Genomic DNA, 9,721 nt, shown 5'->3' with positions numbered 1-9,721 from the left:
AGAAACCCAAAAAAAGAGTACAGCATTGGTTCAAACCATTCAAACCATTAATAACCAGGAAAACAAGAATTGTTGTAACTATGGGCCATACTGTTTAAAAAGGGGTAGGATACGAATTTGCTCCTCAGTATTCACTGTAGGCATGTAATCTTGTGCTGCTGTTTTTAACTTCCTTCTTTGCAACAAAAATTGCTTGCATTGCTTTTCCTTTTCCTTTTTTTATATTCTTCCATAATGCTATAAAACAAACAAACAAAAAGGTTAAATGCAATTAGTTAATAAACTAGCTTATCTTGTGTGTGCAGTGTTACACAGTTTTTTCTCCTTTTTTGTACAATTTGCCATCCTTTAAATTTTAAAGTTTCTTTTTTTTTTTAAAGATTTTATTTATTTATTTGACAGAGAGAGATCACAAGTAGGCAGAGAGGCAGGCAGAGAGAGTGAGAGGGAAGCAGGCTCCCTGCCGAGCAGAGAGCCCGATGCGGGACTCGATCCCAGGACCCTGAGATCATGACCTGAGCCGAAGGCAGCAGCTTAAACCACTGAGCCACCCAGGTGCCCCCATCCTTTAAATTTTAAATGTTACTTTCTCCCACTTACTTTTTCTTCCTAAATGATTGTAGATAGCAGCCCAAGGGCTCAGGTGAAGTGAAATGACATGGACTTGTCTGTATTACGTGGTCAGGGGAGGTCGTAGTAGAAGAGAGCTCTGCACCTTCTATCCTCTGTTCTCCTCTCCCTATAGGAAGCGAAGTGATTTATCTAATTTCTAGGATTGAAAGATGACTTGGCCTGTACCCAGTCCAACGTCCTCCTTACCTGTGTTTGGGGGGTATGTCCTAAGAAAATACTTATTCCTTTCCCTCCCACGAAGTGAGTTCAGCGTAGCAAGGGCCTGGAGGAGAAGACTGCTGGTGGGGGATGCTCGCGACCTCAGTTTCGGCTAAAGGTGTTCAAACTACAATGAGGACACCAATTTTAGCTGTTTTCATTTCTATCTCCCTGAATCGTGTGTGTGCTTCTTCGCTGGTTCAAACCCAGCGGGAGGCAGAGGAACATAATTAGCCATTAATTAGCCACCACCCACAATTAGCCACCACCCACAAACCCCGCAGTGGTCTGTGCGCTTTACCTGAACGTGTCCCTTGAGTAGATGAGTGCTCTCGTAGCAGACAAACAGCCGGAAGCTTTCAGTCTGCATAATAAGATATCACTTTACATTGGTTTTGGACTTAAAAACAATAGCAAGTCAACTGAAGAATGGCTAAAGGATTAAAGGGTATGAATAACCCACTTTATACATAAGACATGTTCTTTTTTTTTTTTTTTTAAGATTTTATTTATTTATTTGACAGACGGAGATCACAAGTAGACAGAGAGGCAGGCAGAGAGAGAGGGGTAAGCAGGCTCCCCGCCGAGCAGAGAGCCCGACGCGGGGCTCGATCCCAGGACCCCGACACCATGACCTGAGCCGAAGGCAGAGGCTTTAACCCACTGAGCCACCAAGGTGCCCCAAGACATGTTCTTATCTTGAGCATTAACAGGTCACGATCTGGGGTCATGAGATGATGTGTTGTATTCAGGAAGCCAGGGGCAAGATAATAAAGCTGAGATCATCACAGCTGGCTCTGTTATTCTCTGGGAAGAAATCAGAGCTAGGTGAGATTTCTGGGTCCTTCATGGGGTAACATTATAGCTGCTGTTACCAAGATGACCCCCTCAGAGGCAAGCATAACACAGATCACATCACTGTGTAAGTCACACGTCCGTGTTACCAGCATCTCTCCCTGCCGATGCAGGGTTGATCTGAGGGGTCATCCAATGATCTGAATGGACAATGAAAGTTTCAAGCTTTGCCTCTGGAAATCCATTTTGAAAGGTGCAAATCTCTTTGTTCAGGAGACTTTCTTTTGTTCAAATAGAATTGAGGAGATGTGGAATGAACCTCTCAAGTCACAATTCCTTTTACTATTCCGGAAGTCCTTATCAATATCTAACACCCTTAAAAGAATCATGAAGACCATGTATCTACTGATAAGCTTCTGGGATCTTGGCTGACGATAAAACTCTTTGAACTTGAGTCAAAAAGGATATTCAAATTATTATCTCCGTGTGGTTTTATTTCCTTCCCATCCAGCATACTCTCCAGTCCACATGGCATTGGTGAATCCACATAATTTGGCGGAACATCTATATCAGTTGGGAACTTTTCTCTGCACCAGCTGCCCCCATGCTCAGGTAGGAGCCTCGATGTGGGGTAAGGTGGGCGTGGTCCTGACTCCAGAGCCACTTGTCAACCACATCAGAAAGTGTGTCCATACAAATAAATTGTGATGAGTCGCCAGAGGAGAAAGAAACCACTACCTCGGACATGTAGATAACAGGATGCTAGTTTATATTAGGAGTCCACGAAGGCTCTGCTCAGAAGCACCTGTTAAGAGGGCGGCTGAAGGAGGCGCGGGAGCCCCCGGACGGTGACAGGAAGATTACTGGAGCAGAAGGAACTCCGTGGGACCCTGTGGGGGCCCAGAGGTGAGAACTGCTCGTCCGAGTGTGGTTCAGAGAGCACAGACCGCACGAAATGACGTGAGTGAGGTCAGGAGGGCCTGCGCAGGATTCTATACTGGACTCCATATCCCTCGGTGTTGTTTGAAGACTCGTCAGGGGCAGGGAGGGAGCAGGGTCTGATGTGATCGGAGACGGGGCTTCTCACGGGGGTGGGCTGGGCAGGCCTCCCTTCCTGTCCCTTGGGGGCGGTGGGGAGCTTACCCCCCCGCCCCCCGCCTAATGAAACACGAGTCTCTGGGTTCCTCATGCTCGGCAGCACCTTCTCTTCGATGGTTTTCTTCAGACAAGGAAGAAGCCCAAACCCTCCTTTTCAAGTTCTACAATCACTAGAAAACAAGGGTGTGTTTTTCTGAAAACTGTCACATCAGACCGAAATTACACTGAGTTCCAGGACAGGATTAAATATCTGTGAGACCGAAAGTCCACGAGAGCCGGACAGAGTGGGGTGAGGGGGGCCTGCCTTCCTGCCCTTGCGCCTCAGGGTGTGCGTGTGCGTGTGTGTGTGTGCACACGTGTGTGCACCTGCGTGCCCTAGTTTGGGCGTTCCCATGTGTGCCCTATGCGCGTGTCAGGTGCTGATATGCTGATTTCCTTCCTCCTTCTCTACAAAATCCGAATCTTTCCAAAGCCCTCTTGTCCTAACAGCATTTTATCCACCTGCCTTCATTCAGAAACAGAAACCCCCAGTGAGTCCCAGGCTCCTTTTTCCTCCTTGGATCGTTCCAGGTCGGGTGCGTCTCACGTTTGGCTGATGCCAGGGGACACTTTCTTCTGCTTGGGCTTTGCTAACTCGGATAAAAACCGGGGGCTCCATTCTCTTGAGATGGGGAATGTTCCTCCTTCTCGCCAACAGTGAAGGCTTTCTTTTTAAAAATATTTTATTTATTTATTTGACAGAGAGAGACAGCCAGAGAGGGAACACAAGCAAGGGGAGTGGGAGAGGGAGAAGCAGGCCTCCCACTGAGCAGGGAGCCCCATGCAGCGCTTGATTCCAGGACCCTGAGATCACAACCTGAGCCGAAGGCAGACGCTCAATGACTGAGCCCTGCCGGCGTCCCAACAGTGAAAGATGGATTTCCTCTCCAGTTGAGGGCAAACATGCCAGTTCCAAGTTTATTAAATTTTCTCCCCAAAAATATATAGTTTAGTCTCATTACGGATTGTTACTTTATTTTGTTGCTTTGACTTTGACCTGACTTTAAAGATAACAGACTTGGGATGGTCGTGCTGAGAAGGCTTTGCCCTCTTCCCATGCCTCCTCCAAGACAAAGGGACGCTCCTTTCACCGAGGTCTTGCTTTTGTGGAGGGCTACCTTAGCCACAGCTGTCAGAGACACTAACCACGAGGCTCTCCCAGAGGTCACACAACAAAATGGCTTTCGGACCAAATTAAAATGACCCAATAACTTAGCTCATGGGATTAATTAAAATACTGAGCAAGAAGTGAGAATGAAAAGAGGTAAGTTAATACAGTAGATAGCACAAGAAGGGTCAAAGGGCCACACCCCCGAGTCCTGACACGGACATCGCTCATAAGTCCTGCTCCCTCTTGCTGCGTCAGCCTTTGCAAGGGATGGCTTGCTGATGAGGACCCAACTCGTGGTCAGAACAAGGGAGGGCCGCAGAGGAGACCCTCTTCATCTAAGGACACACACCTACCCTCCCGAGAGTTGCAAGGGAAGTGTACTTGATGCAGGAGAAGGTGCCTGTCGCCTTGTTGAACAGCCTAGGGTCTTATTTTTGTTTCCCGAGTAGAGCATGTGTGGGATCCCAGTGGAGCCGTACTGGGCATCAACCAGCGGTGGCCGGTGTCAGTGTGAGAGAGTTCTGTACAGGTGGCGAGATCATGGAGGGGGTCTTCCCACCCCTTGCTATCTTTAAGCAGCCTACTTTTGTTCTGCTGTGTCTTCTTTTTCTTTTTTTTTTTCTATCTTTGGTGTGTCTCACATATTACTAATTTACTGTCTGTACTTACCCGATCCTGTGAATTCTGTCCGTGTCTCACCAGCTATGGCTTACTCATGATCTGTAGTAAACCTCTCCTATGGTTTTCCCTATAACTCATACGCTTTCTTTCTAGTCGATTACTGCCCGTGCTTCATACTTCTTACGAATTCCATCCATCCTGTTTGTTTTCCCGTCTTCTGTAGCAGAACTGAATATTCTCAACAGGACAGAAAATGCCGTTGCAGAATACCATTAGCTGAGCCGTCTAATTTGATTAGTGTCATAATCACAAAATCCATTCTTTCTACCCCCCACTCTTTCCTCTAACAGGAAAAAAAAAAAGGAGAATTTGCATATTTTAGTGATATCGAGAGACGCTTGTGGTAGTTCAGCTGAGAGATGATGGCGTCTCGGCTTGGGCTGAAAGTACAGGATGGTGAGAAATGGATGAGATTGAGAGGGACTCAACAGATCCGAGTGACCGAATTTGAGTGATGTTTGTAGCAGAGAAAGATATGAAGGGTAATTCCCCAGTGTCTGGATCTATACATTTATAATTTACTAAAAGTGTGTGAGAAGACCAGAAGAGGGGTAATTGAGGAGGGAGGTCAGGGGGATACCTTTTTAACAAATCAAAGGCTTGTGGCCTCCCTACATCAAGAAAATCTTTGGCGCCATTTTACCAATGGCATTTGCTCCCTTCCTGTCTCTGTGTCGCATTTTGGTAATTCTTGTACTATTTCAAGCTTTTCCATTATTATTTTTATTGTGATCTGTCATCAGTGATTATGACCCACTGAGGCCTCAGGTGGTGGTCAGCATTTTGTGGCAATAAAGTATTTTTTAATGAAACTATGCACCTTTTTTTAGACATGATGTGCCTGCCCACTCGATAGGCTGCAGTACAGTGTAAGCGTAACTTCCGCCTGCACTAGGAAAACAAAAAACTCATTTGATTTGCTTTATTGCGATATTCGCTTTATTGCAATGGTCTGGAACTGAACACACAATGTCTCTGAGGTCTGCCTGTAATGTGTGCAAATTCCGTATTGGAATTATGCTCCAAGGGAGATGCTGAGTTGGTAATTAGTTAAATATTACTGTGAAACTTAGAAGACAAATCTGTCGAGTATATACAGTGAGAATATTTCTACATATAGATGATACTAAATACCATGAAACTGAATGATTTCATCTAGGAAAATAATGTAGAAGGGAAGAGAAACTCAATGAATCAATATTGTAAGCCTCTGTACGTACATATTTATCATGTACTCTATGCAGGTCAAATTTTTGATTTTATAATAAATACACCCGTTTAGCTAAGCTAAAACTAGGTTTCTCAGAATTTCCTTCCATAAAACTTTTCAGGTTAGCTTCAGGCACATGAGATATTTTTCATGAAATCTGGAAGATTTGGAAGCAGCAGCCACATGCTTTTTAAACACGGGAGGTCCGTGAAGGGCATAAGCTGCTGCTCACGTGCTTGGCTGGGGGAAACAGCCAGACCCCACCTCCTCCAGGCCCAGCCAGAGTTTCTCCCACAGCTTTACAACCCTTGGGCCAGATGAACATTTAGCTTTAGGTGTGAGTTTTGCATGAGCTTCTCCGGTAGGACAGGTCCATTTCTAAGTTGGAGGCTTGGACAGAGTCAGAGGCTGACGACTGTTGTCTTGGTTTCTCTCTGGCCCTCACAGGTTTCAGCTGGCCTTGCTCCCTTCACTCATGTCCGTCTTCAGTACCCGGTGGACTTCCGTCCTGCCATAAAGAGACGCATCAACCTCACATAGACCGTTTTACCGACTTCCAGAAGCTCCTTTGATTGACTGAGCCATGAGTGATACAGGTGAACAACCTTTCTCTTTATTATTTTGTTGTTGGGCTGCTGCGGATGGTGGGAATCGTACTGCAGCATCAAGAACAGAGCAGCAGAATGAACTTGACAAGCTACAGAGGACAAGGCCAGACGTGGTGCTGTTCTCTATGGTACCGGGGATGGAATTCGACAAACTCCAAATTACTCTGGTCAGTCTACTTCCCATCAGGTTCTGCCATTAAGGAGCAAAGAAGGCGATCAGAAAACATGAGAAATATAAGGACGAGAGACTAACTTACTCATGTCTCGATTCCTGTCAGCAGTGACCCTTCCCTTCAGAAGTGGTGGTTAGTTTCCATTCCAGGCTGATCCCATCACTCCTAGAGCCCCACCATGTCCCGCCCGCTGAGGAACTGGCACTCCCATGTCCAGGCTCAAACACCAACAGCTGCTCCACCGAGCCCCTTCCGGGGAGGGCCGCATCCTAATTTTGCAGCATTTAGGTTTTGATAACTCCAGCTCCTCCTTTTACTAACCCTGAGCTTTAGAACTGGATTCTAGATGCTTCCTGTAGGTATCACCTTAGTGTTTCCTCTGTATTCCATCTTTTCCTTTTCAGTTGTTGAACACCAGATTATAAAATCTCTGTATTAAGTTTAGTCTCCTCGTTTATATGGAGTGGTGTCCTTTGTCTTGTGTGGACCCTGTCCAGTACATACTGCCTATCAGCACATGTGAAAACATGTTGGAGAAGTATCCGATATTTGGGAGAAAATGATGAAAGAAAATTGCTTTAAGGAGCAGGTATCTGAGCTGAATTTCCAACGAGGAAATATTTATAGAATGTTTTACCAAGTTCCTAGTACAAAGAAAAACATTCAAGATGCATATTTTTTCTCCTGTTTGCACATATTGCCACTATGACTGCTATTTTTTATTATTATTAATACTACTACTATGAGGGGTAATAAGGGATTGGACATCTAAAAGGATTCTGGAAATGGGGGATGTGGTCATTCTGGGGCACGAGGTGAGGACACAGAAAGGCACCTAGAACAAGTAGATGCACGAGGAGCATGACATAGGGAAGGACAAGTCGTTCAGTGTAGATGGGCTTCCAGTTGTTAGAGGAAAAGTTGAAGGGAATGAGGGCACAAGAGAGTGCGTGAATTGTAGGAACAGGTTGGCATTTGGTTCTGAGAAGGACAGGGAGCTGGTAGACCAACGGCTGACATTCCATACAGAGCATTCTCTCTGACCGAAGTCCAGTCACGTTTCTGAAGGAGACACACGTGGGGTTGGTTGACCAGGGAGGAGTCTGTGCACGATTTCTGATGCAGGTTAGGGTTGTTGGACACGAACTGGTGAGAGTGGGTATGAGGAGAACAGAAGGGATTTGGAAGTCAGGAAGTAGGATCGGCAGTGTTGGTGACTGATTTGGTATAAAAGGAGAAAAATAAGAAGTTAACTTGTGGAACAAGGTTTCTGGCAATGACAAGTGTGTGCGTGGAAGAGCCAACCATTAGACAAATGCTTCTAGAAAGAGGAGCAGAGCTGGACTAAGATGCTTAGTTCAGTTTCAAACCTGATCCATGTTTTGGTCCATTTGGGCTGCAAAGTACCAAAAATTGGGTGGCCTGTCCGCAGCGGGAGTGTGCCGTCCGCAGCAGGAGTGTGCGGTCCGCAGCGGGAGTGTACTGTCCACAGCAGAAGTGTGCTGCTCACCGTTCCGGAGGCTGGGAGTCTGAGACCAGGGTGGCAGCATGGTCAGGTGAAGGCCCTCGCAGACGTGTCCTTGAATCCTCGTGTGGGCAGGGCCAGGGATCTCTCTGGAGCCGCTTTTTTTTTTTTTTTTTTTAAGATTTTATTTATTTGACAGAGAGAGAAATCACAATAGAGGCAGGCGGAGAGAGAGGAGGGGAAGCAGGCTCTCCGCTGAGCAGAGAGCCCGATGCGGGACTCGATCCCCGGACCCTGAGACCATGACCCAAGCTGAAGGCAGCGGCTTAACCCACTGAGCCACCCAGGCGCCCCTCTCTGGAGCCTCTTTTACGGGCACTAATCCCATTCTTGATGGCCTAGCCTGTGACCTTAAGTACCTCCCAGAGACCTTCTAATACCGTCTCCCAGGCAGTAAGATTTGAGCATACGGATTGTGGGGACACAAGCTGTGTTTTAGCTATCTGATGAGCTAAGTTCTGTAGCTGTAGCAGACGTGTCTGTCTCGTTCAGGGTTATATTCCTGCCAGCAACTATTGCATCAGGCAGAGAACAATCACACCAACACTGTTCAGGGAAGGAACGATGTTTGATTGTGAAGGAAAGAGTGTGTTATGAATGTTTTGTACATAAATAATAAACGTTCCCAAATAAGAATCTAGAAAAAAAGAAATAGGTGGGTTTGATTGGGGCGGGGGGGCAAAAAACAACTAATCACTAACCTAAAAAAAATACACACACACAAAAAACCCCTAAGTTTTATATTGCCAAGAAAATAGTTTGTATTGCAAAGCCATTTGCAAAAATGTGTATTTTTAGCTCCAGAGCTCAACAACATCATGTTTTGTAGATGGATTCATTCATCTGGTCAAAAAGTGAGTGTCTGCTCTGTCCAGGCCCTGCTCTCAAACTCTGCGAATCCCATAACCAAGAGAACAAAGTCGACGCCCTTGCAGTGCTTACGTTCTCATGGGATGAGATGAACATACAAGTAGCAAATTATGTCGTGTATCGTAAGCAATCAGTCCTGTGGGGAAATAATCGAGAAGGGTAAGGATGCAGGGAGTATCAAAAGCAGGACAAGGTCGGCTGTTTTCTTTGGAGCAGTGAGGTTGCTGATAAGGTGTTCATTTACTGGGGGCCCCGAGAAAGGTAATAGCAAGTCAAGCATTGTGGGGATGAGAGGGCTGGTTGGTTCAGACAAAGGGGTCAGCAAATTCTCAAGTGCCGTCATGCCTTTCAGGTAAGAGGAACAGCCCTGACAGGGTTTGAAGCCACAGCGGTGGCCCAGCGAGCAGCTTCTGTAAGCTTCTGTAAGGTTATGGCTGCCCAACTCATGCTGGTGGACAGAGATGAAGCTAACAGCTAACGTTTAACTTGTCTGCAGTGACCTGTAAGCATGGGAAAGGATGCCTAACCAAGTTAGAAAGCAAACAAAAATCAGTGATTTGGATTTGGGCCTGATAAAGGAACAAAACAGATGATGTATCGTGGTGGTGAAAACACAGGGAAACGGCCCATGTTACATTCAGCTCAAGGGGAGAGCACGGTTGGGCAATTTTCCGAACACTGCCCTACTTAGAAAATTTAAATTTTAATGCTTTGGGCCCCATCATGATAGTTCTGAGAGTTTATCCCAACAACATTTTCAGGGAGAAACTTAAAGATAGA

This window comes from Meles meles, chromosome 8 (assembly GCF_922984935.1).
Source record: "Meles meles chromosome 8, mMelMel3.1 paternal haplotype, whole genome shotgun sequence".
Taxonomy (NCBI): domain Eukaryota; kingdom Metazoa; phylum Chordata; class Mammalia; order Carnivora; family Mustelidae; genus Meles; species Meles meles.
This window is presented reverse-complemented; position numbering follows the sequence as displayed.